At 40.3% G+C, this 17821-nt stretch overlaps 2 protein-coding genes across 3 annotated transcripts in view; one reads left to right on the forward strand and one right to left on the reverse strand.

The window, feature by feature from the left end:
* The window catches only part of LOC118892336 (actin-related protein 2/3 complex subunit 1A-like), a 30055-nt gene extending 21744 nt beyond the window's left edge, over positions 1 to 8311 (reverse strand). The window contains 2 exon segments of the mRNA XM_036846884.1: positions 2615 to 2620; positions 8301 to 8311. The gene's annotated coding sequence lies outside the window, so the exon portion shown is untranslated.
* NIM1K (NIM1 serine/threonine protein kinase) overlaps positions 1 to 17821 on the forward strand; it is a 76786-nt gene that overhangs the window by 7021 nt on the left and 51944 nt on the right. The gene's annotated exons all lie outside the window — the stretch shown is intronic.

Consider the following 17821-nt stretch of genomic DNA (forward strand, 5'->3'; position numbering starts at 1 on the left):
TCTGGAATTAAGCCTTGAGCAGCCCCAGTGAAGATTCATGCCTCTTGAGAGCACTCCATGTAACACTGAGACAAATTTATGTTAGTGGATTTGTGTTCTGTCATGTTGCACGTGCTAGAGAATTACTGTCTTCTCGGGAAGCAGAGAAGTTCTTCAGAGGCTTGTGGTCTGGGTGGTGGGTTTTGGATGGAGATATATAGAAGGTGATGTAGATGGTGAGGAGGAACGCTTCTGTCTTGCCTGAACTCAGGCTTCCTTAAGAGTCACCCTCTCTGTATAGCACATCACATCCATGTGAGAACTAGTCTGTGTGGTTTGGTGACTACTATCTACCGAGAAAAGTAAAACAGATTTAAAACAATAAAACAGGTGACATGGTTAATAGCTATAGGAAACAGGATGCAACATTTTTTTAAAGGTTAGCATATAGCAGTGCTAAGTAAGTAGACTCTGGGTTTAAAGCTGTTTGTCTCATTGATGGAATGTTCAGTGATAGTTGAAATTTGGTGACTTAAACCTTTTTTGTTCAATGCTAGGTTAATTGGTGAAAGTTGCCCATCAGAACAGAGACTAAGATGCAAATACAGACTATTACTCCCATTCTTGGCTAATAAAATACACTCTGATCATATTTAGTTATGAAGGTTTTTTAAAAAGCCTTTTAAACTTTTCTGAACTTCTAGTTTAGACAAATACCCTTTGGACATAATCAACAACACTAGTTCTTGTAGCAGACAATGAGGTACAGATTTTCCCACCCTTTACATTGCCTCACATTCAATGGCCATTAAAAAAAAAAAAAACCCACATTTCACTTTCTGTTTCCCTGACCTACATTTCCTTATCTTAGCACTTGCTTAATCACAGGGGCAAATTCTTTCAGGTTTCATCTCATTCAGGAAGTTTGCCCTGAACATTGACCATACCCCACGTGTTCTCTGGGTGCCCACCCTACCTTTACATATGTCTGGCCCAGTGCTTTGAACGTTATATTTAAATTATCTGTTTAGGTGTCTACCTTACCCCACTAGCTGATGATTTAATCATACCTATGCGGCTCTTGGGGAGGACCTCGTACCCACTGGCTTAAAGTAGGCAGGCACTTAAAAATAGTCTGCTGAACTGGATATTTCATCTTGTTATTGGAAGAGTATTCCTCAGCCCTAGCTGTGAGGGAGGAAGAGAAACTGGGCTTTCCAGCCCCTACAGCAGAAGAAGGCAAGGAAGGGAGAGTTAATAAAGATGTTGAGTGAGCCAGCCTACGGTGACTGCCACACCATCACTGATTGATAGGGTGACCATGTGTCCCAGTTCATCAGGGAAGGCTCTGGATTACATCTGTTGTCCCAGTGTGATTATTAATAGCACCTCCTTCTACTCTCAAAAGTATCTTGGTTTGAGTGACAAATTCTGTGTTCACCCTACATACTGAGCACTTGCTATTTATTGTAGGCTCTCATTAAACAGTAGCTATTAATAAGGGAGATAGACCACAACCATAAGATAAATAACAAGCCAAGATTACATGTGGTGGTCTAACAGCACTTCATAGGTCTAACCGTTTTGACACAGTCTGTGGCTGGTTGATCTTCAGCTCCACCCCTCCCACTCCCATGTTTCCTACTGAAACAGGAGGGAAGGGGACAGGGCACAACCTTTAAAAGAATGACATAGCCATAAGACATGATAAAAACTGGTTAGAACCAACTAGGTCCAAGATGGTGGAAGATTCGACTTCCAGTGGACCTTGAGCCTCATTATACACTCATTGTAATACATTAGCATCTAAATGACACACCCACCAGTGCCATGACAGTTCTGAGGCTAACCATAAAAGGCCAAAAACTGGGCGGTGGCCCAATTCCTGGAAATCCCCACCCCTTCCCTGAAATAGTTGGAATAATCCTTCCACTTATTAGCCTATGAAATTACCTAGCCCATAAAAACTAACCACCCCATATTTCGGCACCTCTCACCTTCTGAGATGGCCTACACTCCATCTGTGGAGTATGTTTCTCTCTAAATAAATCCACTTCTTACCTATCACTTTGTCTCTCACTGAATTCTTTCTGCGACATCAAGAAAAACCTGAGCTTTATTAAATCCTGAGACCAGGTGTGTAATCTCAATTAAAAGACCATAGGTTCAGGGACTTCCCTGGTGGCACAGTGGTTAAGAATCCGCCTGCCAATTCAGGGGACACGGGTTCGATCCCTGGTTTGGGAAGATCCCACATGCCATGGAGCAACTAAGCCGTGTGCCACAACTACTGAAGCCCACACTCCTAGAGCCTGTGCTCTGCAACAAGAGAAGCCACGGCAGTGAGAAGCCTGTGCACCGCAATGAAGAGTAGACCCTGCTCGCCACAACTAGAGAAAGCCCGCGCACGGCAACGAAGACCCAATGCACCCAAAAAAGAAAAAAAAAAGACCATGGGTTCAAGTCCCAATCTGAGTTGCACGGTTTCACTATGACCTCCTTTCTAAAGGACCTCTCTTAGGTTTTGCAACATTATTTTCCAATCTGAGTTGCACGGTTTCACTATGACCTCCTTTCTAAAGGACCTCTCTTAGGTTTTACAACATTATTTTCCTATCACTTGTATTTTTGAAACGAAAGACTTAGAATCTAGAAAATTTGCATGTTCAATCATCCCAACTAGTTTTTGTTTAGATTTTCCCTTGGGAAATCATGTTATCAAATAGCTGAATATATTAGTATTCCAATGTCACACTGCCACTTCAAGGAGTAACCATGTTATAGATTTTGACATTTAAGTTGCCTATTGAAATGGTGATGCTGGACTAATGTCTTAAAGGTACCGAGAGTTCCTATTCCTGACCCATTCCAGGCTCCCACCTCTGACCACCCTTAATGTGGTTTATAATTATTTTGGAATTTTTCTTCCTTGGAAGTTCTCACCTCTACCTTCTCTACTAACCTCTCTTCCCCATTCTTTTTTTTTTTTTTTTTTTTTTTTTTAAACATCTTTATTGAAGTATAATTGCCTTACAATGGTGTGTTAGCTTCTGCTTTATAACAAAGTTAATCAGTTATACATATACAATATGTTCCCATATCTCTTCCCTCTTGCATCTCCCTCCCTCCCACCCTCCCCATCCCACCCCTCTAGGTGGTCACAAAGCACCGAGCTGATCTTCCTGTGCTATGCGGCTGCTTCCCACTAGCTATCTATTTTACATTTGGTAGTGTATATATGTCCATGACACTCTCTCACCCTGTCACATCTCACCCCACCCCCTCCCCATATCCTCAAGTCCATTCTCTAGTAGGTCTGTGTCTTTATTCCCGTCTTGCCACTAGGTTCTTCATGGCTTTTTTTTTTCCTTAGATTCCGTATATATGTGTTAGCATACTGTATTTGTTTTTCTCTTTCTGACTTACTTCACTCTGTATGACAGACTCTAACTCCATCCACCTCATTACAAATACCTCCATTTCATTTCTTTTTATGGCTGAGTAATATTCCATTGTATATATGTGCCACATCTTCTTTATCCATTCATCTGTCGATGGACATTTAGGTTGCTTCCATGTCCTGGCTATTGTAAATAGAGCTGCAATGAACATTTTGGTACATGACTCTTTTTGAACGATGGTTTTCTCAGGGTATATGCCCAGTAGTGGGATTGCTGGATCGTATGGTAGTTCTATTTGTAGTTTTTTAAGGAACCTCCATACTGTTCTCCATAGTGGCTGTATCAATTTACATTCCCACCAACAGTGCAAGAGGGTTCCCTTTCCTCCACACCCTCTCCAGCATTTATTGTTTCTAGATTTTTTGATGATGGCCATTCTGACCGGTGTGAGATGATATCTCATTGTAGTTTTGATTTGCATTTCTCTAATGATTAATGATGTTGAGCATTCTTTCATGTGTCTGTAGGCCATCTGTATATCTTCTTTGGAGAAATGTCTATTTAGGTCTTCTGCCCATTTTTGAATTGGGTTGTTGGTTTTTTTGTTATTGAGCTGCATGAGCTGCTTGTAAATCTTGGAGATGAATCCTTTGTCAGTTGCTTCATTTGCAAATATTTTCTCCCATTCTGATGGTTGTCTTTTGGTCTTGTTTATGGTTTCCTTTGCTGTGCAAAAGCTTTTAAGTTTCATTAGGTCCCATTTGTTTATTTGTGTTCTTATTTCCATTTCTCTGGGAGCTGGGTCAAAAAGAATCTTGCTGTGATGTATGTCATAGAGTGTTCTGCCTATGTTTTCCTCTAAGAGTTTGATAGTGTCTGGTCTTACACTTAGGTCTTTAATCCATTTTGAGTTTATTTTTGTGCATGGTGTCAGGGAGTGTTCTAATTTCATACTTTTACATGTATCTGTCCAATTTTCCCAGCACCATTTATTGAAGAGACTGTCTTTTCTCCACTGTATATGCTTGCCTCCTTTATCAAAGATAAGGTGACCATATGTGCGTGGGTTTATCTCTGGGCTTTCTATCCTGTTCCATTGATCAATATTTCTGTTTTTGTGCCAGTACCAAACTGTCTTGATTACTGTAGCTTTGTAATATAGTCTGAAGTCAGGGAGCCTGATTCCCCCAGCTCCATGTTTCGTTCTCAAGATTGCTTTGGCTATTCGGGGTCTTTTGTGTTTCCATACAAATTGTGAAATTTTTTGTTCTAGTTCTGTGAAAAATGCCAGTGGTAGTTTGATAGGGATTGCATTGAATCTGTAGATTGCTTTGGGTAGTAGAGTCATTTTCACAATGTTGATTCTTCCAATCCAGGAACATGGTATATCTTTCCATCTATTTGTATCATCTTTAATTTCTTTCATCAGTGTCTTATAATTTTCTGCATACAGGTCTTTTGTCTCCTTAGGTAGGTTTATTCCTAGATATTTTATTCTTTTTGTTGCAATGGTAAACGGGAGTGTTTTCTTAATTTCACTTTCAGATTTTTCGTCATTAGTGTATAGAAATGCAAGAGATTTCTGTGCATTAATTTTGTATCCTGCTACTTTACCAAATTCATTGATTAGCTCTAGGAGTTTTCTGGTAGCATCTTTAGGATTCTCTATGTATAGTATCATGTCATCTGCAAACAGTGACAGCTTTACTTCTTTTCCGATTTGGATTCCTTTTATTTCTTTGTCTTCTCTGATTGCTGTGGCTAACACTTCCAAAACTATGTTGAATAATAGTGGTGAGAGTGGGCAACCTTGTCTTGTTCCTGATCTTAGTGGAAATGGTTTCAGTTTTTCACCATTGAGGACAATGTTGGCTGTGGGTTTGTCATATATGGCCTTTATTATGTTGAGGAAAGTTCCTTCTATGCCTACTTTCTGCAGGGCTTTTATCATAAATGGGTGTTGAATTTTGTCGAAAGCTTTCTCTGCATCTATTGAGATGATCATATGGTTTTTCTCCTTCAATTTGTTAATATGGTGTATCACATTGATTGATTTGCGTATGTTGAAGAATCCTTGCATTCCTGGGATAAACCCCACTTGATCATGGTGTATGATCCTTTTAATGTGCTGTTGGATTCTGTTTGCGAGTATTTTGTTGAGGATTTTTGCATCTATGTTCATCAGTGATATTGGCCTGTAGTTTTCTTTCTTTGTGACATCTTTGTCTGGTTTTGGTATCAGGGTGATGGTGGCCTCGTAGAATGAGTTTGGGAGTGTTCCTCCCTCTGCAATATTTTGGAAGAGTTTGAGAAGGATAGGTGTTAGCTCTTCTCTAAATGTTTGATAGAATTCACCTGTGAAGCCATCTGGTCCTGGGCTTTTGTTTGTTGGAAGGTTTTTATTCACAGTTTCAATTTCAGTGCTTGTGATTGGTCTGTTCATATTTTCTATTTCTTCCTGGTTCAGTCTCGGCAGTTTGTGCATTTCTAAGAATCTGTCCATTTCTTCCAGGTTGTCCATTTTATTGGCGTAGAGTTGCTTGTAGTAATCTCTCATGATCTTTTGTATTTCTGCAGTGTCAGTGGTAACTTCTCCTTTTTCATTTCTAATTCTATTGATTTGAGTCTTCTCCCTTTTTCTCTTGATGAGTCTGGCTAATGGTTTATCAATTTTGTTTATCTTCTCAAAGAACCAGCTTTTAGTTTTATTGATTTTTGCTATTGTTTCCTTCATTTCTTTTTCATTTATTTCTGACCTGATCTTTATGATTTCTTTCCTTCTGCTAGCTTTGGGGGTTTTTTGTTCTTCTTTCTCTAATTGCTTTAGGTGCAAGGTTAGGTTGTTTATTCGAGATGTTTCCTGTTTCTTGAGGTAGGCTTGTATTGCTATAAACTTCCCTCTTAGCACTGCTTTTGCTGCGTCCCATAGGTTTTGGGTCGTCGTATCTCCATTGTCATTTGTTTCTAGGTATTTTTTGATTTCCCCTTTGATTTCTTCAGTGATCACTTCGTTATTAAGTAGTGTATTGTGTAGCCTCCATGTGTTTGTATTTTTTACACATCTTTTCCTGTAATTGATATCTAGTCTCATAGCGTTGTGGTCGGAAAAGATACTTGATACGATTTCAATTTTCTTAAATTTACCAAGGCTTGATTTGTGACCCAAGATCTGATCTATCCTGGAGAATGTTCCATGCGCACTTGAGAAAAATGTGTATTCTGTTGTGTTTGGGTGGAATGTCCTATAAATATCAATTAAGTCCATCTTGTTTAATGTATCATTTAAAGCTTGTGTTTCCTTATTTATTTTCATTTTGGATGATCTGTCCATTGGTGAAAGTGGGGTGTTAAAGTCCCCTACTATGATTGTGTTGCTGTCAATTTCCCCTTTTATGGCTGTTAGTATTTGCCTTATGTATTGAGGTGCTCCTATGTTGGGTGCATAAATATTTACAATTGTTATAGCTTCCTCTTGGATCAATCCCTTGATCATTATATAGTGTCCTTCTTTGTCTCTTATAATATTCTTTATTTTAAAGTCTATTTTGTCTGATATGAGAATTGCTACTCCAGCTTTCTTTTGATTTCCATTTGCATGGAATATCTTTTTCCATCCCCTCACTTTCAGTCTGTATGTGTCTCTAGGTCTGAAGTGGGTCTCTTGTAGACAGCATATATACGGGTCTTGTTTTTGTATCCATTCAGCCAGTCTGTGTCTTTTGGTGGGAGCATTTAATCCATTTACATTCAAGGTAATTATCGATATGTATGTTCCTATTCCCATTTTCTTAAATGTTTTGGGTTTGTTATTGTAGGTGTTTTCCTTCTCTTGTGTTTCTTGCCTAGAGAAGTTCCTTTAGCATTTGTTGTAAAGCTGGTTTGGTGGTGCTGAACTCTCTCAGCTTTTGCTTGTCTGTAAAGGTTTTAATTTCTCCATCACATCTGAATGAGATCCTTGCTGGGTAGAGTAATCTTGGTTGTAGGTTTTTCTCCTTCATCACTTTAAGTATATCCTGCCACTCCCTTCTGGCTTGCAGAGTTTCTGCTGAAAGATCAGATGTTAACCTTATGGGGATTCCCTTGTGTGTTATTTGTTGTTTTTCCCTTGCTGCTTTTAATATGTTTTCTTTATATTTAATTTTTGACAGTTTGATTAATATGTGTCTTGGCGTGTTTCTCCTTGGGTTTATTCTGTATGGGACTCTCTGTGCTTCCTGGACTTGATTAACTATTTCCTTCGCCATATTAGGGAAGTTTTCAACTATAATCTCTTCAAATATTTTCTCAGTCCCTTTCTTTTTCTCTTCTTCTTCTGGGACCCCTATAATTCGAATGTTGGTGCGTTTAATGTTGTCCCAGAGGTCTCTGAGACTGTCCTCAGTTCTTTTCATTCTTTTTTCTTTATCCTGCTCTGCAGTAGTTATTTCCACCATTTTATCTTCCAGGTCACTTATCCTTTCTTCTGCCTCAGTTATTCTGCTATTGATCCCATCTAGAGTATTTTTAATTTCATTTATTGTGTTTTTCATCGTTGCTTGGTTCCTCTTTAGTTCTTCTACGTCCTTGTTAAATGTTTCTTGCATTTTGTCTATTCTATTTCCAAGATTTTGGATCATCCTTACTATCATTATTCTGAATTCTTTTTCAGGTAGACTACCTATTTCCTCTTCATTTGTTAGGTCTGGTGTGTTTTGACCCTGCTCCTTCATCTGCTGTGTGTTTTTCTGTCGTCTCATTTTGCTTATCTTACTGTGTTTGGGGTCTCCTTTTCACAGGCTGCAGGTTCGTAGTTCCCGTTGTTTTTGGTATCTGTCCCCAGTGGGTAAGGTTGGTTCAGTGGGTTGTGTAGGCTTCCTGGTGGAGGGGACTATTGCCTGTGTTCTGGTGGATGAGGTTGAATCTTGTCTTTCTGGTGGGAACGTCCACGTCTGGTGGTGTGTTTTGGGGTGTCTGTGGCCTTATGATTTTAGGCAGCCTCCCTGCTAATGGATGGGGCTGTGTTCCTGTCTTGCTAGTTGTTTGGCATAGGGTGTCCAGCCCTGTAGCTTGCTGGTCGTTGAGTGAAGCTGGGTCTTGATGTTGAGATGGAGATCTCTGAGAGATTTTTGCCGTTTGGTATTACGTGGAGCTGGTAGGTCTCTTGTGGACCAGTGTCCTGAAGTTGGCTCTCCCACCTCAGAGGCACAGCCCTGATTCCTGGCTGGAGCACCAAGAGCCTTTCATCCACACAGCTCAGAATAAAAGGGAGAAAAAAATAGAAAGAAAAAAAGAGGATAAAATAAAATAAAATAAAGCTATTATAATAAAAAATAAGAAAAAAAATTATTAAGAGTAAATGTATTCAGAAAAAAATTTTTTTTAATTTTTAAAAATAGATTTATTAATTTTTTATAGTAAAAAATAAGAAAAAAATTTTTAAGAAAAAAATTTTTTAAGAAAAATAAATTTTAATTTTTTAAAATAAAAAATATGAAAAAACTTATTAAAAAATTTTTTAATTTTTAAAAATAGAAAATACGGAAAAAATTATTAAGAAAACATATATTAGGAAAAAAAAAATTTTTTTTAAGTAAAAAAACAAACAAAATAAAATAGACGGACCTAACCCTAGGACTGATGGTGAAAGCAAAGCTATACAGACAAAATCTCACCCAGAAGCATACACATATACACTCACAAAAAAAGGAAAAGGGGAAATTAATATATCCTGCTCCTAAAGTCCACCTTTTGAATTTGGGATGATTCGTTGTCTATTCAGGTATTCAACAGATTCAGGCACATCAAGTTGTTTGTGGAGCTTTAATCCGCTGCTTCTGAGGCTGCTGGGGGAGATTTCCCTTTCTCTTCTTTGTTCGTACAGCTCCCAGCGTTCAGCTTTGGATTTGGACCCGCCTCTGCATGTACGTCGCCTGAGGGCGTCCGTTCCCCGCCCAGACAGAACGGGGTTAAAGGAGCAGCTGCTTCGGGGGCTCTGGGTCACTCAGGCGGGGGGAGGGAGCGGTACGGAGGAGGCGGGGCGAGCCTGCGGCGTCAGAGGCGTCGTGACGTTGCAGCAGCCTGAGGCGCGCCGTGTGTTATCCCGGGGAAGTTGTCCCCGGATCACGGGAGCCTGGCAGTGGCGAGCTGCACCGGCTCCCGGGAGGGGCAGTGTGGAGAGTGACTTGTGCTCGCACACAGGCTTCTTGGTGGCGGCAGCAGCTGCCTTAGCGTTTCCTACCAGTCTCTGGGGCCCGCGCTGATGGCCGCGGCTCGCGCCCGCCTCTGGAGTTCGTCTAGGCGGCGCTCTGAATCCCCTCTCCTTGCGCGCCGTGAAACAAAGAGGCAAGAAAAAGTCTCTTGCCTCTTCGGCGGCTGCAGACCTCCTCTCCGGCTCCCTCCCGGCTCGCCGGCGGCACGCCAACCCCTTCAGGCTGTGTTCACGCCGCCAACCCCAGTCCTCTCCCTGCGATCCGACCGAAGCCCGCGCCTCAGCTCCCAGCCCCGCCTGCCCCAGCGGGTGAGCAGACAAGCCTCTCGGGGCTGGTGAGCGCTGCTCGGTGCTGAGCCTCTGTGCGGGAATCTCTCCGTTTTTCCCTCTGCGCCCCTGTTGCTGTGGGATCCACGCTGATAGCCGCGGCTCGCACCCGTCTCTGGATTTCATTTAGGCAGCGCTCTGAATCCCCTCTCCTTGCGCGCCGCGAAACAAAGAGGTAAGAAAAAGTCTCTTGCCTCTTCGGCAGCTGCAGACTTTTTCCCGGACTCCCTCCCGGCTAGCACCAAAGCCCGAGCCTCAGCTCCCAGCCCCCGCCCGCCCCGGCGGGTGAGCAGACAAGCCTCTCGGGCTGGTGAGTGCTGGTTGGCGCCGAGCCTCTGTGCGGGAGTCTCTCCGCTTTGCCCTCCGCACCCCTGTGGCTGCGCTCTCCTCCGCGGCTCCGAAGCTTCCCCCCTCTGCCACCCGCAGTCTCTGCCCGCAAAGGGGCTTCCTAGTGCCTGGAAACCTTTCCTCCTTCACGGCTCCCTCCCACTGGCGCAGGTCCCGTCCCTATTCTTTTGTCTCTGTTATTTCTTTTTTCTTTTACCCTACCCAAGTACGTGGGGATTTTCTTGCCTTTTGGGAGGTCTGACGTCTTCTGCCAGCGTTCAGTGGGTGTTCTGTAGGAGAAGTTCCACGTGTAGATGTATTTCTACTGTATCTGTGGGAAGGAAGGTGATCTCCGCGTCTTACTCTTCCGCCATCTTGCCCCTCAGCTCTTCCCCATTCTTAAAAATGCATTTATTTTTATGAAATCTTCCTCAGGTAAGATTTTCATTTCCTCAACTTTTCACTTGTCAGAAGATAGAATCATCTGCTGAGCACTTCCTGATTGAGCTAACTGATGGAAATGTTGAAAAATGTACCTCCCCCGTTTTATGCCCAGGACCACTCATTGCCTTTTTGGAAAGTTGCTTAAAACCCTACACTTCTGTGGCTGTTCTAAATGACTCATGTTAACAGTTTTGCTCATACCTCTTTCAGAAGGCATGAAGATGTTTGCCGTCCTGAAATTTGGAGTTGAGAGCAGGTGTACCAATCTAAAACATGAAATTGGAACAAGCCTGTGCCATGTGTTATGGAATACAAGACTAAATATGCCGTTTTAAGCATACTCATACACAAAAACAAAAAACAATTGAGATTTCAATTGAAATTCACTAAGTTTGTAGATTCATTTGGAGAAGAGTTTACATCTTTATGATATTGAGTATTCTCTTATTAAACATAGTATGTTTTTTCCATGTATTAGTTCTTCTTTTATGTTCTCCAATAAGCTTTCATAATTTTCATGATTTATGTCTCTCTCATCTCCTTTGTTGGATTTATTCTTAGGTATCTCATGAATTTTTATTGCTACTCATATGAATGGAATATGTTTTATTATTGTTATATTTTCTTATTATTGCCAGATTATTATTGGTGAATACAAATGTTATTGAATTTGCACTAATTTTGTCTTCAGCAACATTGTTAAACTTACTTATTAGTTTTAATCATTTGTGAGTAAAGTCTCTAGGATTTTCAATGTTTAAAATTCTTTGTCAGCAAATCAGAACAGTTTTGTTTCTTTTCAGTATTTAGTTCTTGTCTTCTTTCACTGGCCAGAGGCTCCAATAAATATTAACTAGAAGCAGTGTTAGCAGGCAACCTTGTCTTCTTCCTGATTTTGTAGAGAATGCTTCTAATATTTCACCATTTAAAAAGATGTCTGCTCTAGGTTTGTGGCAGGTAGACGTAACTTGGTTGAGCAAGTTCCCCTCTATACCTAGTTTGCTAACATTTTTATTAATAATGAGTGTATAGTGTTTTTGTTTGTTTTTTTAATTTCATTTTATTTATTTATTTTTTATACAGCAGTTCTTATTAGTTATCTATTTTATACATATGTGTATATATGTCTATCTCAATCTCCCAGTTTATCCCACTACCACCACCCCTCCCCCCACATTCCCCCTTGGTATCCATATATTTGTTCTCTACATCTGTGTCTCTATTTCTGCCCTGCAAATCGGTTCATCGGTACCATTTATCTAGATTCCACATATATGTGTTAATATACGATATTTGTTTTTCTCTTTCTGACTTACTTCACTCTGTATGACAGTCTCTAGGTCCATCCATGTCTCTACAAATGACCCGATTTCGTTCCTTTTTATGGCTGAGTAATATTCCATTTTATATATGTAATACATCTTCTTTATCCATTTCTCTGTCGATGGGCATTTAGGTTGCTTCCATGACCTGGCTATTGTAAATAGTGCTGCAATGAACATTGGGGTGCATGTGTCTTTCTTTTTTTTTTTTTTGGCTGTGTTAGGTCTTCGTTGCTGTGCACGGGCTTTCTCTAGTTGCGGTGAGCGGGGGGGCTACTCTTCGTTGCAGTGTGTGGGCTTCTCATTGCGGTGGCTTCTCTTGTTGCAGAGCATGGGCTCTAGGCGTGAGGGCTTCAGTAGTTGTGGCACGTGGGCTCAATAGTTGTGGCTTACGGGCTCTAGAGCGTAGGCTCAGTAGTTGTGGCACACAGCTTAGTTGCTCCATGGCATGTGGGATCTTCCAAGACCATGGCTCGAACCCGTGTCCCCTGCATTGGCAGGAGGATTTTTAACCACTGCACCACCAGGGAAGTCCACATGTGTATTTTTTTTAATTAATTAATTAATTTTTATATTTATTTTTGGCTGTGTTGGGTCTTTGTTTCTGTGCGAGGGCTTTCTCTAGTTGCGGCAAGCGGGGGCCACTCTTCATCGCGGTGCGCGGGCCTCTCATTATCACGGCCTCTCTTGTTGCGGAGCACAGGCTCCAGACACGCAGGCTCAGTAGTTGTGGCTCACGGGCCTAGTTGCTCCGTGGCATGTGGGATCTTCCCAGACCAGGGCTCTAACCCGTGTCCCCTGCATTGGCAGGCAGATTCTCAACCACTGCGCCACCAGGGAAGCCCCCGCATGTGTCTTTTTGAGTTACAGTTTTCGCTGGGTATATGCCCAGTAGTGGGATTGCTGGGTCATATGGTAATTCTATTTTTAGTTTTTTAAGGAACCTCCGTACTGTTCTCATAATGGCTGTATCAATTTACATTCCCACCAACAGTGCAAGAGGGTTCCCTTTTCTCCATACCCTCTCCAGCACTTGTTTGTAGATTTTCTGATGATGCCCATTCTAACTGGTGTGAAGTGATACCTCACTGTAGTTTTGATTTGCATTTCTCTAATAATTAGTGATGTTGAGCAGCTTTTCATGTGCCTCTTGGCCATCTGTATGTCTTTTTAAGAGAAATGTCTATTTAGGTCTTCTGCCCATTTTTGATTGGGTTGTTTGTTTTTTTAATATTGAGCTGCATGAGCTGTTTATATATTTTGGAGATTAATCCTTTGTCTGTTGATTTGTTTGCAAATATTTTCTCCCATTCTGAGGGTTGTCTTTTCATCTTGTTTATAGTTTCCTTTGCTTTGCAAAAGCTTTTAAGTTTCATTAGGTCCCATTTGTTTATTTTTGCCTTTATTTCCATTACTTTAGGAGGTGGATCAAAAAAGATCTTGCTATGATTTATGTCAAAGAGTGTTCTCCCTATATTTTCCTCTAAGAGTTTTAGAGTGTCTGGTCTTACATTTAGGTCTTTAATCCATTTTGAGTTTATTTTTGTATATGGTGTTAGAGAATGTTCTAATTTCATTCTTTTACATGTAGCTGTCCAGTTTTCCTAGCACCACTTATTGAAGAGACTGTCTTTTCTCCATTGTATATCCTTGCCTCCTTTGTCATAGATTAGTTGACCATAGGTGCATGGGTTTATCTCTGGGCTTTCTATCCTGTTCCACTGATCTGTATTTCTGTTTTTGTGCCAGTACCATATTGTCTTGATTACTGTAGCTTTGTAGTATAGTCTGAAATCAGGGAGTCTGATTCCTCCAGCTCTGTTTATTTCCCTCAAGATTGCTTTGGCTATTCAGAGTCTTTTGTGTCTCCATACAGATTTTAAGATTTTTTGTTCTAGTTCTGTAAAAAATGCCATTGGTAATTTGATAGGGATTGCACTGAATCTATAGATTGCTTTGGGTAGTATAGTCATTTTCACAATATTGATTCTTCCGATCCACGAACATGGTGATCTCTCCATCTGTTTGTGTCATCTTTGATTTCTTTCATCAATGTCTTACAGTTTTCTGAGTACAGGTCTTTTACCTCCTTAGGTAGGTTTATTCCTAGGTATTTTATTCTTTTTGTTGCAATGGTGAATGGGATTGTTTCCTTAATTTCTCTTTCTGATCTTTCATTGTTAGTGTATAGGAATGCAAGAGATTTCTGTGCATTAATTTTGTATCCTGCAACTTTACCAAATTCATTGATTACCTCTAGTAGTTTTCTGGTGGCATCTTTAGGATTTTCTATGTATAGTATCATGTCATCTGCAAACAGTGACAGCTTTACTTCTTCTTTTCCAATTTGTATTCCTTTTATTTCTTTTTCTTCTCTGATTGCTGTGGCTAGGTCTTCCAAAACTATGTTGAATAAGAGTGGCGAGAGTGGACATCCCTGTCTTTTCCTGATCTTAGAGGAAATGGTTTCAGTTTTTCACCATTGAGAATGATGTTTGCTGTGGGTTTGTCATATATGGTCTTTATTTTATTGTGGTAGTTTCCCTCTGTGCCCACTCCCTGGAGAGTTTTTGTCATAAATGGGTGTTGAATTTTGTCAAAAGCTTTTTCTGCATCTATTGAGATGATCATATGGTTTTTATTCTTCAGTTTGCTAATATGGTGTATCACATTGATTGATTTGCGTATATTAAAGAATCCTTGCATCCCTGGGGTAAATCCCACTTGATCGTGGTGTATGATCCTTTTAATGTGTTGTTGAATTCTGTTTGCTAGTATTTTGTTGAGGATTTTTGCATCTATATTCATCAGTGATATTGGTCTGTAATTTTCTTTTTTTGTAGTATCTCTGTCTGGTTTTGCTATCAGGGTGATGGTGGCCTCATAGAATGAGTTTGGGAGTGTTCCTTCCTCTGCAATTTTTTGGAAGAATTTGAGAAGGATAGGTGTTAACTCTTCTCTAAATGTTTGATAGAATTCACCTGTGAAGCCGTCTGGTCCTGGACTTTTGTTTGTTGGAAGATTTTTAATCACAGTTTCAATTTTATTACTTGTGATTGGTCTGTTCATATTTTCTATTTCTTCCTGGTTCAGTCTTGGAAGGTTATACCCTTCTAAGAGTTTGTCCATTTCTTCCAGGTTGTCCATTTTATTGGCATAGAGTTGCTTGTAGTAGTCGCTTATGGTGCTTTGTATTTCTGCAGTGTCTGTTGTAAGTTCTCCTTTTTCATTTCTAATTTTATTGAGTCCTCTCCCTCTTTTTCTTGATGAGTCTGACTAAAGGTTTATCAATTTTGTTTATCTTCTCAAAGAACCAGCTTTTAGTTTTATTGATCTTTGCTATTGTTTTCTTTGTTTCTATTTCATTTATTTCTGCTCTGATCTTTATGATTTCTTTCCTTCTGTTAACTTTGGGTTTTGTTTGTTCTTCTTTCTCTAGTTCCTTTAGGTGCAAGGTTAGATTGTTTATTTGAGATGTTTCTTGTTTCTTGAGGTAAGATTGTATTGCTGTAAACTTCCCTCTTCGAACTGCTTTTGCTGCATCCCATAGGTTTTGGATCGTGTTTTCACGTCGTGTCATTTGTCTATAGGTATTTTTTTATTTCTTCAGTGATCTCTTGGTTATTTAGTAACGTATTGTTTAGCCTCCATGTGTTTGTGTTTTTTACGTTGTTTTCCCTGTAATTTATATCTAATCTCATAGTGTTGTGGTCAGAAAAGATGCTTGATATGATTTCAATTTTCTTAAATTTACCGAGGCTTGATTTGTGACCTGAGATGTGATCTATCCTGGAGAATGTTCTGTGTGCACTTGAGAAGAAAGTGTAATCTGCTGTTTTCGGATGGAATGTCCTATAAATATCAATTAAATGTATCTGGTCTATTGTGTCATTTAAAGCTTGTGTTTCCTTATTAATTTTCTGTCTGGATGATCTGTCCATTGGTGTAAGTGAGGTGTTAATCTCCCCCACTATTATTGTGTTACTGACAGTTTCCTCTTCTATAGCTGTTAGCATTTGACTTACGTTTTGAGGTGCTCCTATGTTGGGTGCATATATATGTATAATTGTTATATCTTCTTCTTGGATTGATCCCTTGATCATTATGTAGTGTCCTTCTTTGTCTCTTGTAATAGTCTTTATTTTAAAGTCTATTTTGTCTGATATGAGAATTGCTACTCCAGCTTTCTTTTGATTTCCATTTGCATGGAATATCTTTTTCCATCCCCTCACTTTCAGTTTGTATGTGTCCCTAGGTCTGAAATGGGTCTCTTGTAGACAGCATATATATGGGTCTTGTTTCTGTTTCCATTCAGCAAGTTTGTATCTTTTGGTTGTAGCATTAAATCCGTTCACATTTAAGGTAATTATCAATATTATGCTCCTATTACGATTTTCTTAATTGTTTTGTGTTTGTTATTTTAGGTCCTTTTCTCCTCTTGTGTTTCCTGTCTGAGAAGTTCCTTTAGCATTTGTTGTAGAGCTGGTTTGGTGGTCCTGGATTCTCTTAGCTTTTGCTTGTCTGTAAAGCTTTTGATTTCTCTGTCAAATCTGAATGAGATCCTTGCCAGGGAGAGTAATCTTGGTTGTAAGTTCTTCCCTTTCATCACTTTAAATATATTGTGCCACTCCCTTCTGGCTTGTAGAGTTTCTGCTGAGAAATCAGCTGTTAACCTTATGGGAGTTCCCATGTATGTTATTTGTCATTTTTCCCTTGTTACTTTTAATAATTTTTCTTTGTCTTTAATTTTTGTCAATTTGATTACTATGTGTCTCAGTGTGTTCCTCCTTGGGTTCATCCTGCCTGGGACTCTCTGCGCTTCCTGGACTTGGGTGGCTATTTCCTTTTCCATGTTAGGGAAGTTTTCGACTATAACGTCTTCAAATATTTTTTTGGGTCCTTTCTCTCTCTCTTCTCCTTCTGGGATGCCTATAATGTGAATGTTGGTGCATTTAATGTTGTCCCAGAGTTCTCATAGGCTGTCTTCATTTCTTTTTGTTCTTTTTTCTTTATTCTGTTCTGCAGCAGTGAATTCCACCATTCTGTCTTCCAGGTCACTTCTCCGTTCTTCTGCCTCAGTTATTCTGCTATTGATTCCTTCTAGTGTATTTTTCATTTCACTTATTGTCTTGTTCATCTCTGTTTGTTCTTTAATTTTTCCAGGTCTTTGTTACACATTTCTTGCATCTTCTTGATCTTTGCCTCCATTCTTTTTCTGAGGTCCTGGATCATCTTCACCATCATTATTCTAAATTCTTTTTCTTGAAGGTTGCCTATCTCCACTCCATTTAGCTGTTTTTCTGGTGTTTTATCTTGTTCCTTCATCTGGTACATAGTCCTCTGCCTTTTCATTTTGTCTATCTTTCTGTGAATGTGGTTTTCTTTCCACAGGCTGCAGGATTGTAGTTCTTCTTGCTTCTGCTGTCTGTCCTCTGGTGGATGAGGCTATCTAAGAGTTTTGTGCAAGCTTCCTGATGGGAGGGACTGGTCGTGGGTAGAGCTGGGTGTTGCTCTGGCGGGCAGAGCTCAGTAAATCTTTAATCTGCTTGTCTGTTGATGGATGGGGCCGAGTTCCCTGCCTGTTGGTTTTTTGGCCTGAGGTGACCCAGCACTGGAGCCTAGTGGCTCTTTGGTGGGGCTGATGGTGGGCAATGGGAGGGCTCACGCCAAGGAGTACTTCCCAGAACTTCTGCTGCCAGTGTCCTTTTCCCCGCATTGAGCCACAGCCACCCCCTGCCTCTGCAGGAGACCCTCCAACACTAGCAGGTAGGTCTGGGTTAGTCTCCTATGGGGTCACTTCTCCTTCCCCCTGGGTCCTGATGTGCACACTACTT

This window comes from Balaenoptera musculus, chromosome 3 (assembly GCF_009873245.2).
Source record: "Balaenoptera musculus isolate JJ_BM4_2016_0621 chromosome 3, mBalMus1.pri.v3, whole genome shotgun sequence".
In the NCBI taxonomy this organism is placed as follows: Eukaryota; Metazoa; Chordata; class Mammalia; order Artiodactyla; family Balaenopteridae; genus Balaenoptera; species Balaenoptera musculus.